Here is a 23,138-nt window from a genome sequence, read left to right as displayed (position 1 = left end):
CATTCTGGGAGGTGCTCATCTCTGCCACCCCTCTCATGTGAGGGGGACCAGAACCCCTCTGGACAGGGCCTACTCACCCCCGAGGACACTGCCAGAGCCCAGCAGTCCTCAGGGCTCTCCCTCATGTCCTTTGCACACAGGAAGATGTAAAGCTCCCTCCAACTGGGACCCCAAGCTGTGGTTTACCCTATGCCTTGAATGATTTGGTGCAGCTGAGCTGTGCTGTGGAGTATCTGCCATTGGTTCCCCAGATCAGATGCATTTCCAGTGGGACTCAGACCTTGTGGAACGGGACTGCCACCTGCAAGGGTAAGCACAGCCCCGCATCACCCTGACACTGGGGTCCTGAGCTGGCGCCAGACAGGATGACAGGCCAGGAATGGGGGACCTGGATGCCTTGGCTTTCCCCCCTATCCTGGCAGTGCCAGGGCACCTTCTGTCTCAGCACTTTGCTGCCAGCAGCTGCAGGGGGTCTGTGCTCCTGGGGAGGGGTTCAAAGACAGGAACCCTTCCTGGCCAGCATCTTCTGCCTCCTTGTGGATAGCTGCAGCTGTGAAGCTGGGAGGAGGAGTAGCTGGATGGGTTCAGCTTGAGGCTTTGGCACTTTGCCCTGCTTGAGAGTCCCACATTTCCCTGGGAAGCTTCTCTGGTGTAGCAAACACTACACATCAAGGTTATCCCCCTAGATCTCCAGCCGACCCGGGCTTTATACCCCCAGCAGTAGGTGTGTCATGTTATAAGGGGCGGAGACAAGGGAGGGTCGACCCTTAACTCTTTCTGTACAGCACGTGATCTTCCGGTCGCCAGCCCTTATCTTTACTACATTTCCCCCTCCCTTAGCTCCAGTAGTTCTGGATCTTGCTGGGGAAGCTGCGTGTAAAATAATCGATATATGGTAAGACTTATACAGACACGCATCCGTTACGTTCATAGATTTTGCCCAGTCCAGCCAGTAGTTCGTCGCGGCTCCCTCATTACTCCCCCACACCATCAGGATGCATAGGGAAATGGTAACCTGTCAAGATAAGACTCAATAGATTGATTAATGTCTATACGGTCGAATATTTCGACTGGGTACCCATTCTAGCGTCCCTTTCTCGGTTTGCACACACGCATACCCACGTCCCAAGCAACGGAGGGAATAAGGGCCCCCCATTCACGGGTTTGCAGGTCCCGTACTTGAACCAAAGGGTAAGGCCCTTCGTTCTCATCGAGCCGGAAATGTGCCTGGGTTGCAGTCTGGGTTTTATAGGTGTTCCCTCGAATGGTATGATTTAAGGTAATTAGTGCCGTCGTCAACAGACGCTGTGCCCGAAATAAGGGAGGGTCAAGGGGAGGGGGAACCCCTGTTCCTGGGCTTATCTTTTCCCCCTCCCTAAGTCGGTCGAGTAACTCTTTTAATGTGCGGTGCGCGCGTTCTACAATGCTTTGGCCCGTACTGTTATAGGGAATGCCATGACTCAACTGAATATCCCAGCGCGCGCAAAAGTCCTTTGTCTTCTTGCTGACATATGCCGCTCCATTATCTGTTTTAATTTTTTGTGGGATGCCAAGTTGCGCCATACAGTCCTGCCAATGTAAAATAACTGAGAGAGCATTTTGTTTAGCATGCATAGTCGCTAAAATAACTCCACTGCAGGTATCAACTGTGACATGCAGATACTTACGTGGATTAAAGGGTTCATAAATCGTAACATCAGACTGCCATATTTGGTTGGGCTGCAACCCTCGAGGGTTTACCCCTGCCTCCCAGAGGGGACCTTTGGAACACACAGGACAAGCAGCAATCACAGAGCGAGCATCTTGCAACGTAATGCCAGCGAGCCTAGCTAAACCGCGAGCTCCACAGTGGAGGAGCTCATGCAGGCGGAAAGCTCGCCTTAGGTTAGAAGTTTCTTCAACCGCCAGTACGCTCTTTGCTAAGCTGTCCGCTATTTCATTCCCAGCAGAAAGAAAACTCGGTATGGAACTATGACTATTAACATGGATAGGACAGACAGGAGCGGTTCTCATTTGCAGTGCGGTGAGCAACATTCCGGCAATCTCTGACGTTGCCCCAAGTGCCCATCGGCACTTCTTCAGTAACTTATATACATAGCAAGAGTCTGTGATTAGATCCAAGGCCTCTTTGGGCCATTGAGTGAGAGCCATCCATACCGCCTTGGCCTCAAGATACTGCACGGATTGCCCTTGATCTTGATAACTAATGTGGGTCCACTGACCATCCTCCTGCCATGTAACGACAGCTTTCCCAGTAATCGATGACGCGTCGGTAAAAACCGTGCGGCCTCCGGTGGGTTGTTCAACTATGGCACTAGCTGGCAAAAAATGGAGTACCTGGATTATCTCCCCACAGGGGTGTGGTCTTAGACCTTCAATACGACCCGTAAATTCAGCTATCGCCGCTTGCAGGAGCCCCACTTGTGGAAGTACCAACTCCCACTGTGCCAAAGAACAGGGCAATGCGATGACCTCCGGGTCCTTCCCTGTTAAGTGTTGAGTTTGCCTCCGACAGCGGAGAATAAGCTGGGATAATAATGTTGGCCAAGAAATTAAAGCCGTCTTTGGTTTGCCTTGATACAACCAAGCAAAAGGCCAGCCTTTTTCACCATTATTTTGAATTAGTAAACCATGGCCAGCGGTATCGGTCATGTAAATCAGGGCAGTGACCGGTTGTTCAGGTGTAAATCGAGCGAGACCCCAATGCTGGGCTCGCTCCATAATTGTCCTAAGAATCTCCTGATGGTTTCTTGAAAGAGTCCTTGGAGCTAGGGGGAATCTCCTCCTTTCAGGAGTTGATATAAGGTAGTCATTTCTGCCTCAGATATTGGAATAAAGTTTCTAAGCCACAATAGTTGTCCAATTAATTTTTGTGCCTCATGGAGTGTTGTCACTGTAGTCCGAATTTCAAATGATTGTGCTGTCACGCTTCGTGGCCTCAGTTGAGTACCTAAATACTTTACTGCACGCCCTACCTGTGTTTTCCGAGGCTCAATGTGTAACCCATGTCGCTCCAAACTGACTATCAGCTGCACGCGTGCCTTTTCCAGTAACTCCTCTTGGTTGGACGCCAATAACACGTCATCCATGTAATGGAAAATGATGACCGTAGGGAAATTTTCTCGAATAGGGCGTATCGCAGCAGCTACAGCAATTTGACACAAGACTGGTGAGTTTTTCATGCCCTGGGGTAACACCTTCCATTGATATCTGGCGCACGGGTGTTGATTGTTAGGCTCAGGAACAGTAAAGGCAAAGCGTACTCTATCTTCTTCATGCAAGGGAACACTAAAAAAGCAATCTCTAATATCTATAACCACTATTTGATAGTCAGGTGGAATCATGGCCGGAGAAGGGAGGCCCGCTTGTAGCGGACCCATGTCTTGTATGCATGCATTAACTGCGCGTAGATCATGTAGCAGTCGCCACGCTCCCGATTTTTTCTTTATCACGAAAATGGGGGTGTTCCAGGGACTTGTAGAGGGTTCGATGTGTCCTGCGTCAAGTTCTCGTTGTACCAATTGTCGAACAGCCGCCCTCTTTTCCTCTGTCAATGGCCACTGCTCTACCCACACTGGTTTATCTGTCAACCAGGTGAGTTTTAATGGGCGGACACAGGCAGTGGCCATTATGATAAATTTGTACGCAGCACTATATTCATCTTCTGCAAGCAACATCGTCCCAAGATGACAATGGGTAACTCAGCAATGACAGGGTTACACCATGCTACCCTAGCTTGTCCAGATTCCGGATCCTTCAACATAATTTGCATTGGGTTCCTGCTTTGATGCGAGGTCTGCATGCCTCCCACGCCTTGCAGCGAACCTCTCAGTTCGAGTGGCCAATCATCTGGCCATAGATGTGATGGGATTACTGTAACATCCGCTCCTGTATCTAAAAGGGCTCTTAACACGAGGCGTGGTGTTCCCCCCAACTCTGGGAGCCATGGGGTAACTATAATATCTACTTCTGGTCGTGTGGTCATGTTTAGGGTGAGTGCCACATACGGCGAGGCTCTATCCCCAGCCTCCTCTATTGCGCGCTCCCATCTCCCCAAGGCAGCTGAGTTGGATATTGCATCATTGGGACCGCAGGCGACTGTGCTGGTCCCGGGGAAGGAGAGACTCCCTGTGCCATACATTGCGCTGCTGTCGTCGGGCCTGTTGAGCTGATCACTGGGGCAGGTGGGGATGGCACGGCCCTCAGCCATCCCCTCTTCTCGTTTCCCCAGCCCGGTCTCCTTTGCTGACTCCCCGATTTGCACTGTCGAGCTCTGTGGCCTAGTCGCCCACAGCGCCAGCATCGTAGGTCTCTCTCTCCTTCCCCTGTTCCGGGGGTGTTTATTTTTGAAGGGCATTGTCGCGCCATGTGTCCTTGCCCCCCACACCTATGGCACATAAGTCGTGCGCCGCGGCAGGCCGCATGGACTGCGGCCACTACCGGTTGCATACTTTGCGCCTGTTCCTGTTCCAGCACATAACGAATCATCTGTGAAAGCGTGGTCCCTATGGGTAACTGTCTTAGCAACACTGCAGTTTGTGGGTTTGCTTGCGTACGTGCACAGTCAAGCAATATTGCCTCCTTAGCCTGCTCAGGAAGTCGAGCAACCTGGAGCGCCGCTTGCAGCCGGTCTAAAAACTTTGTGAAGGGCTCACTTAACGATTGCCGTATTTGGACCCATGGAGGCTCCCTTTTATCAAGAGCTGCGATGATGCGTATTGCTTCCTGGGCAGCTTTCGAAGATGCAGCAAAATCGCGCCCCCGCATTCGCTGAGCCTGTGCCTGAGGAGTTGCGAACTGCCCTTCACCCATCAGCTGCTCTAAAGTCACTCCTGCCATGGGATGGTTGGCCTGTTGCGCCTCAATAACAACTTGGGTGCACCAATTCCTCCACTCCTCCCTAAACAATACCATCATCGAGGGGGTCAATACGGCCCGCATCAACTGAATGATATCAAAAGGTGCAAGCGGCGTTGCAAAAACACAGTCTAATAGGACTTGGGTCTCTGGGGAATTTAATCCATGACTTTTCACCGTTGTGACCAATTCTTTCACCAACTTTGCATCTAACGGTTGCCACTCATATCCTCCACCTGGGGCTGCTCGGATAGGAAATGCTTGAATCGGAGGGGCCTGGAATCGCACTCCTTCCAAGACACAATTTTTTGCAATCATCTGCCAATCTGTCCCGTTTGCCCTCTCTTTCGGCATTCCCCCTGGCATAAGACTTTCCGCATTTGCCACCACCCCTCTCAATCGGCTGATCAATGCCTCGAGTTCCCTTGAAACCTCGTTAGTCCGTCTCGGAAGCGGGGGCGGATGAGCAACAATCGAGGATCCCTCGTCACCCCCTTCGCCCTCACTGCTATCAGAGCTCATGGGGTAATCGTGTACAGGCTCCCTCCACTGTGAGGGAATACCAGTTTGATTTCCCATTGCCCTAGGGATAGGGGTTCCCTCTGGTGGCTCAGGTATCACTGACAGTGCCAGGGGAGCCCTACCACCCCCCCTCGATGTCCTGCGCTCCGCTCTCTGTGTGTCCAGCACTCGTCGATCACTGGGATACAATGGGGCGTCCTCAGGTGTTTTGCCTTCTTTTTCTCCTTCCCGCCATCTTCCTTCACGTAGTTCACGATACTGCTGGGATCCCACATCGGCCCCCAGGACCCAATCCAGCAACCTATCAGTCAGCTCCCTTTCCACACATTGTTGCAACTCGCCCCAGGGGTACTGAGGAAGTGGCAGATCCGCCGGTGCAGGAGGTGCCGAAGGTTCCGTGGGCGGCCACTCTAAACTCCCCACTTGTATCGGGAACACCTTTCCCGACTCCTTTGTTCCCGCTGCACCATAGTCTCCCTGCACCTCCCCTTCCTCCGTTGGCTCAGCCCCCAGTAACAACGGTTCCGTCTGTGTCCCACAGGCCACTCCTTCCCAGCCAGCCTGTGTCCCCTCCGAAACTAAACTTGTTGGCTTTTCGTTCCCAGGAGATTCCTGCCCCATCAGCACACCACGTGCAGCAGGTCGGCGCCGCCTTGCCGCAAACCCCCGCTTGAGCACCCTTGTCGTTACCGACTTTAGTACCTTTATGAGTTCCGCGAGCTCCATCGCTGTTGCCTGATCACGTCGGGGTCACCACTGTGTAGCAAACACTACACATCAAGGTTATCCCCCTAGATCTCCAGCCGACCCGGGCTTTATACCCCCAGCAGTAGGTGTGTCATGTTATAAGGGGCGGAGACAAGGGAGGGTCGACCCTTAACTCTTTCCGTACAGCACGTGATCTTCCGGTCGCCAGCCCTTATCTTTACTACACTCTGGGGCTTGGGTGAGCTCTGGTGGGGGAGGCTGGTGCTGCTGCACTACTCACCTGGGCTTGAGGAGGGCCAAGAGAATGGGGTCTCAAGCACCCCGTGGGTGGGTGGAACCCAGGGGAGGCTTCGGAGTCCTGGAGATAGGGGTGATGATAAGCCCTGTGCCCCTGAACAGTGCTTGGACACACGGCCAAAGTGGTGGGAGTAGAGGGACCCCTGTGCATGTTGGAGTGAGTGGTCAGAGCCATGGGGGAGAGAAAGCACTACAGTTTTGGGAGCAGAAGCAGATGTGGGGCTGAGCCCCAAGGCTCTGGCCAACACTGGGCTGCCAGGTGGGGTGGGAGGGATGAGCTGCAGCCAGGTTTTTCTTTTGAATCAGGTGTCTGTGGGCGAGCAGAAAGCTGGCCCTTGTTGGTCTTGGCTGCCTCTCCCCAGCTGGGGTTACAGTGGGTGAACAGGTCAGGGCGACCTGTTGCTGGAGCTGTATGAAACCAACTCATTTGAATCATAGAATCATTTAAGTTGGAAAAGACCCTTAAGATCCAACTGTTAACACTTCCAAGTCCACTGCTAAACCATGTCCTCGAGCACCACATCTACACGTCTTTTAAATACCTCCAGGGATGGGGACTCAACCACTTCCCTGGGCAGCCTGTTCCAATGCTTGACAACCCTTTTGGTGAAGAAGTTTTTCATAATATCCAACCTAAACCTCCCCTGGCGCAACTTGAGGCCGTTTCCTCTCGTCCTATCACTTGCTACTTGGGCAAAGAGACTGACACCCACCTCGCTACAACCTCCTCTCAGGTAGTTGTAGAGAGAAATAAGGTCTCCCCTGAGTCTCCTTTTCTCCAGTCTAAACAATCCCAGCTCCCTCAGCCACTCCTCATAAGACTTGTGCTCTAGACCCTTCACCAGCTTCGTTGCCTTCCTCTGGACACACTCCAGCCCCTCGATGTCCTTCTTGTAGTGAGGGGCCCAAAACTGAACACAGTATTTGAGGTGCGGCCTCACTGGTGCTGAGTACAAAGGGACAATCACCTCCCTGGTCCTGCTGGCCACACTATTTCTGATAGAAGCCAGGATGCTATTGGCCTTCTTGGTGAGTGTGGAAGACGTTGGGTGTGCTGAGTGGGATACAAGCTGTGTGGCTTATGCCAGCGGAGGTGGGCAGCCCAGCAGGCTCTATAAAAGCCCAGATCTCAGGCAGCTTCATCCAAAATGAGCTCTGAGAGGGGGAAGCCTGCAAGTCTGCAGAGATGGATGGGACTCTGTGTGGGGATGCTGCTTCCTCTTGTCCACTGTTCATCCTGCCACAATCCTCTTCTGCAAGCTAAATAAGCCATATTCCCTCAGCCTCTCCTTGTATTCCTATCCTGTTAGGATAGAAAACCTCATCTTTTCAGCAGTTTTGGGACTCACAGAGACTCTGGCGAAGTCTGGGACAGGGAAGTGCTCCCCTTCTAAGAGCCATCAGTGCTGCCTGGTGACTGACATCCTTTGCAAGGGTCAGCTCTAGCTGAGCTTTCCAAACACCATCTCTGCATGCACAGGCAGTGCTTCTCTTGCTTCTTTGCAGCCTCTCCTTCCACCTCCTATATAGTGTGTCTTGTGCTGCAGCTCAGATCCATGTTTAGCCAAGCTGGTCCCCAAGTAGTTTAAAAAAGACTTTGTCCATTTTCTCACCTGGGAAGGTGGGCGCACTTGCACTGTGGTGTCACCCTTACTGGTCTCTCTCCTGGTCCTGACTCACAGGCTCCAATCAGACCCTTGCCTGTTGCCCGTTCCATAGGAAAGCTCTAAACAAGCCAGCTCCAACCACCAGCATGCCACTGCCCTACCGGGGTGATGTCCATGGAGCTGCAGACCCACAGTAGCCCCCTTCCCAGTGTGCTGACACTTGCCTCCCATCTGCCAGCATCCCAATGAGACACAGGCTCCACTTTGCCACAGAGCAGAGGATTTATGGGTGCAATGAAGAGCTGGCAAAGACCTCTTCTCCCCATCCTCCAATGCCTGACCAGTCCCTGTCCCTGAGACGGACTCTCACACTTTCTCCCTGACCGGAAAGCACCCAAAACCCCAGCGGGATAAAAGAGTCCAGTTTGCACCAAGCAAAAGCAGTTACAAAGAGAACGAAGAACTGACGCTGACCTGCTCTGGAGATCTCAAGCCATCCCTCCCCAAGGTCAAATGTGCAAGGGAATTTCTATAAGTGAGTTCTGGAGATGCCCGGTGGGGCAGGAACAGCACAGGTGCCTGGATGCACATTGAGAGGGCCGTAGGGTGTATCGGTAAGTGAGACAGCAGCAGCTCTCTCATGTCCCCTGTCTACCTTCACCCTCAATAGCCAGTTGTGAGATTGCCCGGCTGAGCAGCAGGCAGGCGACAGTCCCTCCTTGGTGCTATGTTGCCCGTGCAAACTGTTGAAGAGGACAGCCCAGACAGGAGACAAGAGACAAGGTAGTGCCAGCCGGGCAAGCTGGCAGCTCCTGCAGTGGTTCCTGAGCAGGCCAAGTGTGGGTCCCTGCAGATGGGCACCAGGGCCTGGGGCAGGATCCAGGGCCAGCACTGAGGTCCCCACAGAGGTGCCCTGGTCCTTGCTGTGCCTCCAGGTGCCACCCCGGAGTGCACAGGTCTGCTTGTCCCGCTGCCTGCCCATGTAGGTGAGGGACCCTGGGGACATCTCCTGCAGCCCCAGGAGTTGGACGGAACTGAAGAGAGCCCTGAGTGCCCCGGGGGCTGGGTCAGCCCTTGGCATCAGGGCTGGAGGCTGTGGGGGATGCACCTGGGGGAAGAGCAATGCCCTCCCTCAGGTGATGGGGATGAGGGGCTGCCCCGGGCAGGGACAGAGCTGTGCTGAGTGTGGGGATGGCCGTGTGCAGGCAGCCCAGAGTTTGGGGGAGATGGGCAGGGAGAGACAACCCAGGAAACTCCCTGCTTCAGGCTGTTGTGGACGGCTAAGAGTGTCCACGGATACAAGTGGGTGGATGGGGGTGGTTCATGGACGAGTGATTCTTTCTGATTTGGGTGCACAAGGAGACCCCCCTCCCAGCAAGCCTTGCCGAGGGGTCATGTCATGGCAGATGGACGGGTCGCCTTCCCTCTTCCCTTCAGTGGCTGGAGGGATTGCTGGGGATTGCTGATACCCCACCACCTACCCCTGTTCCAGCTTATCACCTCCCACCTCAACTAACATCCACTTTCTCCTCTGCCAGAAACGTGCCAAAGACCATGGTGAGCCCCAAGACTCCAGCTGGGACCAGTCCAGGAGAATTACAAGAATAACGAAGAAGTGATGCTGAGCTGCCCTGAGGGTTTCCAGCCACCCTTCACCCACGTCAAATGTTCAGGGGAAGTCCAGCCATTCAGCAACGGGAAACACAGACCCATGGCTGGGAAGGGACAGCAGAGGTAGCTGGATCCACATTAAGTCCAGCGTGAAGTGCATCGGTAAGGGAGGCATCAGGAGCTCTCCTGGATGCCCCGTTCCACCCTTCCTGAGCAGGGGAAGAAAAACTGTGTGTGCACAGGAGGTTTCAGGCTCTCTGCCTGCCTGGGGAAATAGTAGGTGCTGCTGAAGGCAGTGTTGAGGCAGCCCCTGAGTCTGCTCTGTGCTTGCCCCAGGGCTCCAGGGAAGCCTCGACAGGCAGGGGACTGGTGCCAGCCTCAGTTTCTGAGGGTCCTGGCAGGAAGGGGCTGTGGGATCAGGGCAGTGGCCAGAGCTGCCCATGCCAGGCCAGGGCAGAGTGCCCAGCGTGCAGGGTTCCAGCCTGCAATTCATGGGTGGGTGGGAGGTTCCTGGTGGAGGTGTATGGGTGACATGGGGCTCCCTGAGGTCTTCTGGCAAGAGCATGTGTTGAGGGGAGGAGGGGCTACAGTGCTGGAGGTCAGACAGGCATGCGTGGTAGAGGTGGCCAAAAGCATTGCCTCAGGGTCTGGGGGATCAGAGAGCTCTACTCTCTGTGTCTTCTCAGCCCGTGCAGGCAGGGCAAAAGCCTGGCCTCCTTCCCATGTGCTGGCCTCCCCTCCTGGTCCCTGCTGCATGCCATCACCGGAGGAGTCAGCTTTTGGGCTCAGGGTTTATTGCCTTCTCAGGAGGCCTCAGGGTGTTGTGTTCCTCTGTGAGGGAGGCCAGGGCCAGCTTGTGTTGGTGTGGGAAGCCCAGTACGACACGCTGAAAGTCAGGAACGTGCTGTCCTCTGGCGCTGCCCGACACGCTGCATGCCCCATGATTCCTCAGGCTGGGCCACAGTGAGAGGGCTCGGGGCTGGTTCCCTGCAGGCAGTTGTGAGCACGGGGAGCGTGAGGACATGAGTGGGATGGGAAGGGGATGCTTCTCCTGTGGATCATTGAGCAGGGCCCGCGGGGGCAGCTCCATGCATGGCCCAAGCTTTCAGGGTGTTCTGCCCGGTCCCCTTGTAGCCTGTGCCAGTCCTTAATGTCGCACATTGCCAGGCTCAACCGAGAGAGCTGTGAGACCCCAGAGCCAAATGTTGAGCTCTGTGCATCCCTGTGCAAGCTTTGAGCGTTGCATCCCAGGTGCCCTGAGTCCCTGGAGCTCTGGCTCCTCCTGGCCTTTCCTGGGAGGCCTGGGGGAAGCAGCGTGAAGCCCCTCTTGCCCTCCCCTTTCTGGGGACGTGGTGTGGGAGGGCTGCTCCATATGGTGTCCTGGAGCTCCATCCCTCACCCTGCTGTGCCAGGGAAGGGGATACCCCACTCCATCCCCTGGCATGCCCTGCAGGGCCACCCTCTGCCCTGCTAATGACTTCCCATCTTGTTGGTGCAGAGAAATGCCAGAAGCCCCAGTGGGACCCCAGGTTTTATCTTTGACCCAGACCGGCTATCCTGTAACCCAAATGAAGTGGTGATGTTGAGGTGCCCTGAAGGGTACTGGTCGTCTTCTAGAGATCACCTGCGTGAAACTGAACCCAAGGCAAGGCTCCCCGATTCCTTGGAGCAGCTGGCTTGTGGGGAATGGCATGGGCCACTGGTGCCCTATGGAGGGGAACATGACCTGTGTGGGTGAATGAGCGAACCAGCCACTCTCCCAGTGCTCTCAGTCTGTTCTCCCCAGGCAGGGAGAGCAGTGCTGGATGTGACCTGCATTGTTAGTGCCCTGTGCTTGGGGTGGTCAGGGCATGGCGTGGGCATTCACTCCAGAGAAAACTGCTGTTGATGCATCCCAGGTTTGTGTCTGCGCTGTTGGCAGCTGGGGCACCCTGCACAGTGCGGAGGGGGACAAGTCCTCCTCACTGTGCGTAGGGCCCCAGGCAGCGTGCCCAGACCAGCTGGATGGGTCTTTCTGGAGAAGAGCACCAGAATCCAGGAGCAAAAGGGCAGGACCCTGCTCTGGCTGCTGGGTTTGTTGGCTAAGTCATTGTTGGTATGAAAGGGACCAGTCACCTGATCAGTTGCTAGCCCCAGGGTGGTGGCTGCAGAGTGGCCACAAGTACTTGCTCTTACTCTCCCACAGTCACTGCAGCACCCAGAGTACCCCTGGGAACCGTCCAGGGCCAGAGGAGGGTGCAGGCAGTGCCTGAGTGTTGTCTGGGAGAAGGCAGGACGGCCTCATCGCCACTGTGCTGGGGACAGGCTAGTGAGGGAACACTGGGGATGATGGAGGTCTGCTGTAAGGCTGGGAGGGGAAGGGAAGGAAGTGACCCTCTTGCAATGTTTCCTTCACAGAGGTCCTCCAGGTTGTCCCCGGGACCTTGCAGATTTCCACAAACAGCATCAAACTGAACTGGACCTGCAGGATCCCTGACGCCTGCCAGCACATGTGGGCCACGTGCTGTCTGGCAGTGCCTTCCTCCCCTCCCTGTGAGTCTGAGGAGGTGAAGGGAGAGGAGATGCTACACGGCCAGGAGGGAACATTTGCCTGCCCCCCTCTGCAGCTCTTCACTGTCTACAGTGTCATCATCTCAGGCTTGTCAGCCTGACCTCGGTGCCGGGGAAGGTCATGGAGCAGATCATCTTGAGTGCCATTATGCAGCAAGTGCGGGACAACCGAAGGATCGGGCCCAGCCAGCATGGGTTTATGAAAGGGAGGTCCTGTTTCACTAACCTGGTCTCCTTCTATGACAAGGTCACCCGCTTAGTGGATGAGGGGAAGGCTGTGGATGTTGTCTACTTGGACTTTAGTAAGGCCTTTGACACAGTCTCCCACAGCATTCTCCTGGAGAAGCTGGCTGCTCACGGCTTGGATGGGTGCACTCTGCGCTGGGTTAAAAACTGGCTGGACGGCCGAGCCCAGAGAGTGGTGGTGAATGGAGTCAAATCCAGTTGGCGGCCGGTCACGAGTGGTGTTCCCCAGGGCTCAGTACTGGGGCCGGTCCTGTTCAACATCTTCATTGATGATCTGGATGAAGGGATCGAGTGCACCCTCAGGAAGTTTGCAGATGACACCAAGTTGGGTGGAAGTGTCGATCTGCTGGAGGGTAGGAAGGCCCTGCAGAGGGACCTGGACAGGCTGGATCATTGGGCCGGGGCCAACTGTATGAGGTTCAACAAGGCTAAGTGCCGAGTCCTGCACTTGGGTCACAAAAACCCCATGCAACGCTACATGCTGGGGGAGGAGAGGCTGGAGAGCTGCCTGGCTGAAAAGGACCTGGGGGTGTTGGTTGACAGCTGGCTGAACATGAGCCAGCAGTGTGCTCAGGTGGCCAAGAGGGCCAATGGCATCCTGGCCTGTATCAAGAATAGTGTGGCCAGCAGGACCAGGGAGGTGATAGTGCCCCTGTACTCGGCCCTGGTGAGGCCGCACCTCGAGTACTGTGTTCAGTTTTGGGCCCCTCACTACAAGAAGGGCATCGAGAAGAGCGGCTGAGGGAACTGGGGTTGTTTAGTCTGGAGAAGAGGAGGCTGAGGGGAGACCTTATTGCTCTCTACAACTACCTGAAAGGAGGTTGTAGCGAGGCGGGGGTCTGTCTCTTCTCCCTAGTAATGAGTGATAGGATGAGAGGAAACGGCCTCAAGCTGCGCCAGGGGAGGTTTAGGTTAGACATTAGGAAAAACTTCTTCACCGAAAGGGTGGTCAAGCATTGGAACAGGCTGCCCAGGGACGTGGTTGAGTCTCCATCCCTGGAGGTATTTAAAGAACGGATAGATGTGGTGCTCGAGGACATGGTTTAGTGGTGGACTTGGCAGTGTTAGGTTAACGGTTGGACTCGATGATCTTAAGGGTCTTTTCCAACCTTGACGATTCTATGATTCTATGATCTCCCTGCCCCCCAGCACGATCCTGTTCACATGGCTGCTCAGGACAAAGGAAATGGGTACGTGCCCACCTACATGAAATATAAAGGTTCCCTTCGCCTGGCAGCTCAGCCCGAGCATCCGCTCCCTGCAGTAATGGTCCTGCGATCGGGGCTGCTCAGAGCTCGTGGGGCTGTGGGGAAGGGGCTGTGCAAGGCCTTGGAGCACAGCACGTCCCCACCTCACTCTCCCCCTCCTTACCACGCTGATGCTGCTTCTGCCACTGTGGCACATGCACCCTTTGTGGGGGACAAACCCTGCTTGGGGGGTCCCTTTGCAGCCTGTCCCCTGGGCCAGGAGCTGCCTGCACCCTGCTCTGGGCTCAGCCCCTCCTCACCAGCCCCATGCGTGACCCCATCCTCCTGTGCTTCCAGTGCTGGACAAACTGGAGCAGCTGTGGCTGGATGCCAGCATGGGGTCCCTCAGGTGAAAGGCGCTGTCCTCCTGCAAAGGGGAGATCATTGGATACCAGGTACCAGGGGACTGGATACCAGGTACCAGGGGACCATGGACTGCCCGCAGTCCCCCTCACCTTGCCAGGCACCTGTCTGCCTGGAGCTGTGTGCAGGCAGCCTGGATAGAGTGGGGAAGAGAAGGCTGTGATGAGTTGCAGGAGGAAAAAGTTCAGAGCTCCTCTTGTGAGGGATGTCACCACAGTGCCTGCTGTGTTGCATTACCATACTGGTGACCTGGCCTCAGGCTGCCACAGCATCCGTGACACCTCCCCATCCCAAGGGACGGCTGTGCTTCCCCTCTGCCCCATCGCCCGGCCCCCCAAGGGCTAGGTGAGGTGAGTGCAGCCCCTGGCAGCTCTGCTCTCCACAGTCCTGAGATGGGTTTCCCCACCGGCAGCACTTGCCCACAGCTGCCTCCATCCTGCTCTCCCTGTCCCCATTTCCCCCAGCCCTCTCACCGCCCTGCCTTGCAGGGAGCACCAGCTCATCGTGGCTGTGACGCACAACGGCACGGCGGTGGGAGGCGTCTGCTCGGAGGAGCCACAGCCCTTCAACGCCAGCCGGCCCTTTCTCTGCCTCGTCCACTGCTCACAGCAGGTACCCATCACGGGGGGCTCCTGCTCCCCGGGGTCACTGCCAGCCAGGGCCAGGCCCCTTGGCTGGGTCTGGGCTGGCCGCCGAAGGCAAGTGGCAGTGCCGCACGGGCTCTGCTCCCAGCCTCTGCGCTGAGAGCCTGGGTGCCTTGGCAGGACAGTGTCTCCAGGGTCCTCATCCACAGCTGGGGCATTTGGTGGCCATGGGTGGGAGGCCTTTGCCCCCAGGATGGGCAGCGGGGCAGGAGTGGCCTGAGCTCTCCCTCCCATCTCCTCCAACAGGCAGAGAAGTTCACCTGCATGTGCTACAGCTTCTCTTTTGGTAAGTGGGCTGCTCACTCCCTGTGCCCGAGGCTCTCTCCCACATCCTCCCTTTTCCCAGCCTGGCTGCTTCCCGTGGAGAGGAGCTGGCCGAGCACAGGAGTGGCAGGGTCTCGTTGGGGGGGGGGGGGGCAGAGGAAACCTTTCGTTTCCCGTACATGGGGGTGCTGCTATAATCAACTCCTACTTCCATCTTCTTGGAAGTTCTCTGGATCTTGCGACTATCTATGCTAGATGAGCTTTGGGCAACCTCGGGTCACTTGGGCAGGTGTGGCATAGCTGGCAACTGGACACTGTTCAGCATCCCTGCCATCATCGCATATTGCATCTTAGTTCTAGTGCCCCCCTGGTGCACGTGCAACCCCAGAAATGCAAACACCTCACCAGGCTCTGGCCACGCCTGGAGACAATCAGGGAGACAGGGCCCATGCTGAAGGTTATCACGCCAAGCAAGCACCTATTCTTTCTGCACCAGCTTAGCTATTCCCCAATGCAAAGACTGATGGGAGATGAGGGAAGCTGCTTTTCACCCCATACCCCTATGGGATCTCCTGCCACCTGGTTCAGGCTGTGCGAGAGCCTGAGTCTGAGCTGTGCTGGTTGCAGGGCAGGAGCCTGTGCCTCTGCTGGGCAGGATGGCTGTGGTTATGGCTCTAACACTGGTCATGGCTCTCCTGGCACTGAAGATTTTCCTGCTCTTCCTGCTCTTCAGGTCAGTATGTGCCTCACCTCTCCTGCTCTCTGTGCTTCCATGGGGCATTCAGCTCCTTGCGCTGTCAGGGAGTGTCCAAGTGGACTCTTAGATAAAGCAAGGTGGGAGACAGGGCTGTTACATGGGCAACACCCTCTCCTCTGTCTTTCTCTTCTGCTGGTCTATGGGTCTGACTTGCTGTTTTGCAGGTGAAAGTACAACAGTTCAAAAACCTCGGAGAGCAACAGCATTATCCCCCTGAAGATGTCGAGGAGATGCAGTATGAGAAAAGTCTTGCTTGCCTTGTCTGGACAAGCTGTCTGTTAAAAGCATAGGCAGGTTGCTTACAGGTTTTGTAAGGACCTTACAGGAACAGGGGGATCAGAGCTGGCTGGCATGGGGAAAGGGACACCTCCCAGGAGAGAGGGACCTGCATGGGGAGGGGCAGTCTAGGCTTTGGTGGGGTCCTGCCCACTGAAATGCCAACTCAGTCCCAGCTGCAGTGCTCCAGGGCCAGCCGTCAAGTGCATGCTAAACTCCTGGCCTTGTGATCCCTGTAGGTGTGTGCAAGCTGAACACACAGATCCTGGTGGAGGAACTGCTGGAGGCTCTGAAGAGGTTTAAGAGGGCAGAAATAGAGGCAGAACAGACAGAGGATGAATCAGTCAACAGCCATGGTGCTGGGCATCTAAGAGAGTATCAGGTCTGGTTTAGCTTTGTTTTCCCATCTGGCTGCACTGTCCACCCAGCCCTAACCCCTTCCTTGGGTGTGAAATGCAGTCAGCCTTGGCCAGCCCCAGAACATGTGCTAATGCAGAATGCACTTGTCTTCTTCATCTGCAGAAACTGGCCTCCACTTTGTTGCATCCCTGCGATGCCAGGAAGGAGCTGTGTAATCAGAGCAAGAACCGCTACAAGAGCATCATCCCATGTAAGCAGAGATCTCCAGGGGTTGGCACAGGCAATTGGAGGTGGTTGGGCAGTGCAGGGTGCTGGGCTGGTGTAGGTGCCCCTTCAGCTATTCAGCAATGCTGAGCTCCTCATCTCATCCTCTGTGGCCACTGAAACCCAGAGGGATTTTCCAAAATCGTCATGTTGGCTCCACTGTTTTATATCCAGCTGGAGAATCCTGTTCTGCACCTCAAATCTCCCTGCAAGCTTAATCATTCATCATTGTATACCTGTTCCTGCTGTTAGTCATTGAACACCGCCATGTCCCATCCAGAGGTGGCTATTTGTGGGAAAGCGGAGGGAGTGACCCAATTTCTATCAAAGCTTAAAGCTCCTCTGGGCCCCACATGGTGTGGATATTTGTCCATTGCATTAATAGTCTTCCCCAAAAACATGTTGCATTTCCTGCTGTGCCATGTCAGCTTTCGTCTCGTTAGCTGTTCTTTGCCTCTGAACATGTCCTGAGGCCTGTAGTGCTGCTGAGGAGGGAGCAGACAGTCTCGGGCTTTCCTAATTACATCCCCCTCCTTAAACAGTCACTTCGTTGATGCCCCAAAGAGACAGTCCACTGACTCCCATCTCCCTTCTCTTTCAGACAATCACTGCCATGCGGTGCTGCATCCCTCTGACGTGGGGAATGGCTACATCAATGCCAGCTACATGGATGTAGGTAGTGAGGAATTGCTGCCCTGGGCAGGGGGGGAGAGGTGCCTGGCTGCACTGGGCAAGGACAATCCTGCTCACATGGGTAGCCCCAAGGTCTGGCACTTGCTGCCCTCAAGTGCTGGCAGATCTTGGGATGTCGCTTTCGCCAGGTTCGTCCGTTTAAAACATCGAAACCTAAAATATTTTCATGATGATCTTTAACTGCAAAGCGAGTAGTCGCCATGCGTTTTTCGCCTGGGAGCCGTAAATTGACCTTGGCAGTTTGACACCGGTGTGTTGAGTGTTTTAAACGGACGAACCTGGCGTCTGCCGAATGGCAGCGTGTGGTCTTTCGGCTCAGATATTAATCCCAACCCTGGCAGAATTCGGGAGGCTCCAGTGCGGGCACTTCACGTAGCCCCAGCACTCCCTGAGTCAAAAATCACTAACGTACCGCAATATCCGATTTCTGCTGCAGCACGAAATGGAATTTCTGAAGTCATAGCCGATTTGGAGAAACGACAAATTATCTCCAGAACCCACTCCCCATATAACTCACCTGTCTGGCCGGTCCGGAAACCAGACGGGAGGTGGCGTTTAACAGTTGATTATCGGCGCCTGAATGCTAATACAGCCCCGCTAACAGCTGCTATACCAAACATTGAAAACTTAACAGCTACTTTGCAAGCAGCTGCACACCCATGGATGATGCTAGATGTAAAAGTTATATGTTCTTTATGGTTCCCTTGAAGGAGGAGGATAAACAGAAGTTTGCTTTCACTTGGGAGGGAATACAATATACCTTTAACAGGCTCCCACAGGGGTATAAACATTCACCCACAATTGCTCATGCCGCACTTGCTGAACTTTTACAGACGATCTCACTCCCCCAAGAAGTGAAACTGTACCAATATATAGATGATATCCTGATTGGAGGAACTTCCCCTGAGAAGGTGGAGGAAGTGGCAGCAGCAGTATGGCAAGCACTAAATAAAGCAAAAATTGAGATTCCACCCGGAAAATGTCAGGGACCAAGTAGAGAGGTAAAATTTTTAGGTACTTGGTGGATAGCAGGCAGTGCAGTTATTCCTCCAGACACCTTAAGAAAAATCGAAGAGCTGCAAATGCCCCAATCAAGGAAGGAGTTACAACAACTAATGGGAACTTCAGGATATTGGAGGAAGCATGTACCTGGATTTTCTATCATTTCCCATCCATTATACTCACTCTTACAGAAAGGCAAATCCTGGGAGTGGAAGTTAGACCATAAAGAGGCGGTCAAAACTCTAACTGAAGAATTAAAAACATCAAAACTCTAACTGAAAAATTAAAATCATAAAATTAAAATCACTGGGACCAGTACACCCCTGTGACCCTATTATAGCCGAATGGGGTTTCGCTGAACATGCTACTTACTGTAACCTGTTCCAAACCGGCCCTGATGGGCCAGTAATAGCTCTATTGTTTAGCTCAACCGCATTTAAAGAAACAGAACAACGATACTCTGAATGGGAAAAGGGACTGTTATCTTTAGTCCGAGCAATTAAACAAGTTGAGAAAATACATCAGGGACAACCTGTGCAAACTAGAGGACCATTTAATTTACTAGAAGCAATCCTAAAAGGGACTGCTCCCCCAGAAGGAGTTGCACAAAAACCCACTATCAGAAAATGGTATGCCTACCTAACAGGAGTTGCAGAAAATATGCAGTTAACTGAAGGACACACTAAGGTTTCCAAATTACAGATGCCCATAAACACAGACCCTTTAGCGTTACAACAACCTTTTAAACCTTCACCCATTCTGGATGCACCGCCCCTCACTGAGGGTACACCAACAGAAAACATTTGGTTTACGCTGCTTCAGCAAAAAGGGTAAACGGTAAATGGCAATATAAGGCCATTGCATTAGATATTACCACCGACAAACAAGTAATAGAGGAAGGTGAAGGCAGTGCACAAGTAGGAGAAATAAGAGTGGTTGTTTTGGCAGCACAGAATGGAGCAAAAATCATATATGTAGAGTCTTATGCTGTGTGGGCTGGTGCCACACAGTGGCTCTGTCAATGGGAAACCTTGAATTGGGAAGTAAATAGATCCCCAGTTTGGAGAAACAAAGATTGGCAATTATTGCTAGATATAGCCAGGAAAACACCTTTCAAGATGGGATGGGTAAAAGCTCATGCTAAGGATAATCAACCAGCCACAAAGTGGAATCAAAAGGTAGATGAGCTAACTAAAATTAGGAAAATCACCTTAAATCCTGAGTGGTATCGATTGGGAGAATGGTTACATCAAAACCTAGGCCACACAGGTAAAGAAGCACTGTACTTTGCTGCACAGAGTAAAGGCTGGCCTATAAACAGAAAAACTTGTGAAACTATTCTAACAGAATGCCCCCAGTGTAGGTTGAAATTACAAGCAGATCACCCTGCTAAAGCACCACCTCTACATATCGATGAAGGGAAAACTTTATGGTCTACATGGCAAACTGATTATATCAGACCAGTCAAATCCTCTGCAGGATATCGATACATCCTCACAGGAGTGGAAGTAGTCTCTGGCTTGCTTATGGTGACTTAATGTTGGAAAGCCGATGGGTGGAGTACAGGGCTATCATTTTGGTTCTCAAATATACCTACTCCTGATGTTATCCAAAGTGATAATGGCTCACATTTTTCATGTAAGGCAGTGCAGGACTGGGCAAAACAAGAGGGAATGAAATGGGTATTATTTCACACCCCATATTACCCTCAATCAAATGGGATGGTAGAAAGAGCTAATGGTTTATTGAAAAGGAATCTCAAACCACAGGAGGCTCAATGGGATACGAGACTTCCCAAAGTACTCCATCAGTTAAATAATTGATACAGGCCTACTGGAAGCCCTGTAAGCTGAGCATTCTTTGTAAAAACTGAGCTTAGCGCTCCGCCTTCTGAGAAAGGAGAATATCCTATAACATTACAGCCAGGACAGCCTGTGATGGTCAATCTACCATCCATCAGTATTGTACCTATGACTTTAAGAAAACTTCATGGCCCACTTGCCTGGGAAGCTACCAATAGCAGTGGTGCAAAACAGAATTAGTGCACGATGGATTTTTCCTTCTTTTTAATGGGGTAACCTGTTCGGACTCTCCCCGCCGAAACAAGTCTCTATTTTCTCTTACAGCACCCTGCAGGATGGCATTGTGAGAGTAACACCATCAAAGCCCAAGACATTTGTCTTGACACTGAACAAAATGTTTGTCATTTTGAACTACATCCCAATGAATCCCCTGAAACTACACTTGTATATATTGGAAAAGGACGTGTTTGTCTGAGAATCCTTTGTGATTTTATATTCATAGATACCATTACTGCAGATACAAGTAATCACTCAAATATTTATGTTTGTAACTTTACCAAAATTATGGGATGCGACTTTAATTATTCAGCTCCTGTTACATCTTATCAGTTGTTACAATCTAATTATACGGTGAGTCAAAATTTTTTGCCTACTCCCATCGGAATGAATCTTACGTTGGTGAAGAAACTACTACATGATGACCTGTGTCAACTGCCAGAATGCATCCAAAACAATGGACACAAAACTCTAATCACTGTTCATCACGATACAGAAGAGATACACCATGTCTTGGAAAGAGTGAAGAAGGATGGAGAACACCATTGGTGGGAAACTCTTCTTGGATGGTCACCGACAGCAATGGGAGTTTTTAATCTCATGCTTCACCCAGCTGTGATTTCACTAACTCTAACTTTAATATGTCTATTGCTTATAATTATATTGTATATAAAGGCTTGGTACATGATGAAACAAATAACCCAGCTTCAACCACCCAAACCATACAAATTAACGTATAACAAATAGCAGTGCTTCAGTATCTACTTACCGTGGATCTGTAAGTGTACAAACTGTCAATATACTATTTATGGCACAGAGGCAAGAGGTGACCGTACCACCACTCTGTGAAGGTAAGATGAACTGACTATAGTCACGGGGTGGAGTGTGGCGGTGTGCCTTCCTGACCCCCAGGGCTGTGCTGGGCAGCTCTCACGTGAGTTTGGATGGGGTGCGTGGTGGGAATCAGCGAAGGGTGATGCCCCTCAACGCACATCTTGGGCAGGAGTGTGTCCTGTGCCCATGCTGTGGCCAGAGCTGAGGGATCTGTGTGCTTTCAACTCCTTTGCAGTCTCCATGTCAAGTCAAACCTGGAAGAAAAGTTAAGATCAGATGTCACTACCACCATGGCCAGCACAGAGCCTTTATTGGTGAGACACAGAACAGAGTCATGGGGTGAGTCCTGGCTCTGAGGCTCCTTGCCCTTGAGCAGCAAAGGCAGAGCCCGTCTCCGTGGTGCAGCAGCCCCTCGTGGGCAGTAACCTGCAGGAGCAACATCCAGGGTATCTGAGTTGAGCCACTGCAACCTGGGATTGCCATGGTGGAGCCAGACAGGCTGGTGAGGGAGCCTCTCTGGAGCTGGCATGGCTCGCCACCACAATGGTGCACCGGCAGCAATATCGCACCAAAAGAGACTCCCTGATTCCCATCCATAAGCTGATTCGTTGACTGGAGAGCCAAGGAATGATCAGCAAGACTCACTCACCCTTTAACAGTCTCATATGGCCAGTGCGAAAGTCTCATGGAGAGTGGAGACTAACAGTAGATTATCGGGGCCTGAACAAAGTCACACCGCTGCTGAGCGCTGCCATGCCGGACATGCTAGAACTTCAATATGAACTGGAGTCAAAGGCAGCCAAGAGGTATGCCACCACTGACATCGTTAATGCGTTTTTCTCAATCCCTTTGGCAGCAGAGTGCAGGCCACAGTTTGCTTTCACTTGGAGGGGGGGTCCAGTACACCTGGAATCGACTGCCCCAGGGGTGGAAACACAGCCCCACCATTTGCCATGGACTGATCCAGACTACATTGGAACAGGGTGGGGCTTCAGAACACCTGCAATACATTGATGACATCATCACGTGGGGCAACACAGCAGAAGAGGTTTTTGAGAAACGGAAGAAAATAGTCCAAATCCTTCTGGAGGCTGGCTTTGCCATAAAACAAAGTAAGGTCAAGGGACCTGCACAGGAGATCCAGTTTTTAGGAATAAAATGGCAAAATGGACGTTGTCAGATCCCAATGGATGTAATCAGCAAAATAACAGCCATGTCCCCACCAACCAGCAAAAAGGAAACACAGGCTTTCTTGGGCATTGTGGGTTTCTGGAGAATGCATATTCCAAATTACAGTCTCATCATAAGCCCTCTCTATCAAGTGACCCGGAAGAAGGACGATTTCAAATGGGGCCCTGAGCTACGACAAGCCTTTGAACAAATTAAACAGGAGATAGTTCATGCAGTAGCCCTTGGGACAGTCCATGCAGGGCAAGATGTAAGAAATGTGCTCTACACCGCAGCTGGGGAGAACAGCCCTACCTGGAGCCTCTGGCAGAAAGCACCAGGGGAGACTCAAGGTTGACCCCTAGGGTTTTTGAGTCAGGGATACAGGATCTGTATCTCAACCCACGGATTTTACTTTTTTTTTCCGATTTTCTCCCCCATCCCACCATGAGAGGGGGGGGAGGCGGGTGAGCAAGCGCCTGTGTGGTACTTAGTTGTCGACTGGGGTTAAACCACGACACTAGTTTGTCCTCCTACAAGCAGCTAGATGGTCCCGCCAAACCTACAGTTTCCTCCAAACGGTCCCAGCACTGGGCAGACATGGGGATGTAGTCCCTAAGCCAGGACACTGCTGCCCAGAAGATGCCACGAGGGCAGACATCCTGAAAGCCTGAAGGACACTTGGACTCTTGTGCATGCTCCTTGCCTACAAGACAGCCCTTCTATACTAGGATGACTGGTGCATATGAATGCTGCTGGCACCTCAGAGGGTCTCAGGGGAACATGGATCC

General features: G+C 52.9%; 1 pseudogene; it reads left to right on the top strand.

The window, feature by feature from the left end:
• Positions 1-7,395: 7,395 nt before the first annotated feature.
• Positions 7,396-21,639, top strand: LOC148055482 (uncharacterized; annotated as a pseudogene).
• Positions 21,640-23,138: the final 1,499 nt, after the last annotated feature.

This window comes from Nipponia nippon, unplaced genomic scaffold, assembly GCF_047370975.1.
Source record: "Nipponia nippon isolate SJK-2023a ecotype South Korea unplaced genomic scaffold, ASM4737097v1 scaffold_22, whole genome shotgun sequence".
Classification (NCBI taxonomy): domain Eukaryota; kingdom Metazoa; phylum Chordata; class Aves; order Pelecaniformes; family Threskiornithidae; genus Nipponia; species Nipponia nippon.
The sequence above is the reverse complement of the archived record's forward strand: the minus strand, read 5'-3'. Positions and strand labels throughout refer to the sequence as shown.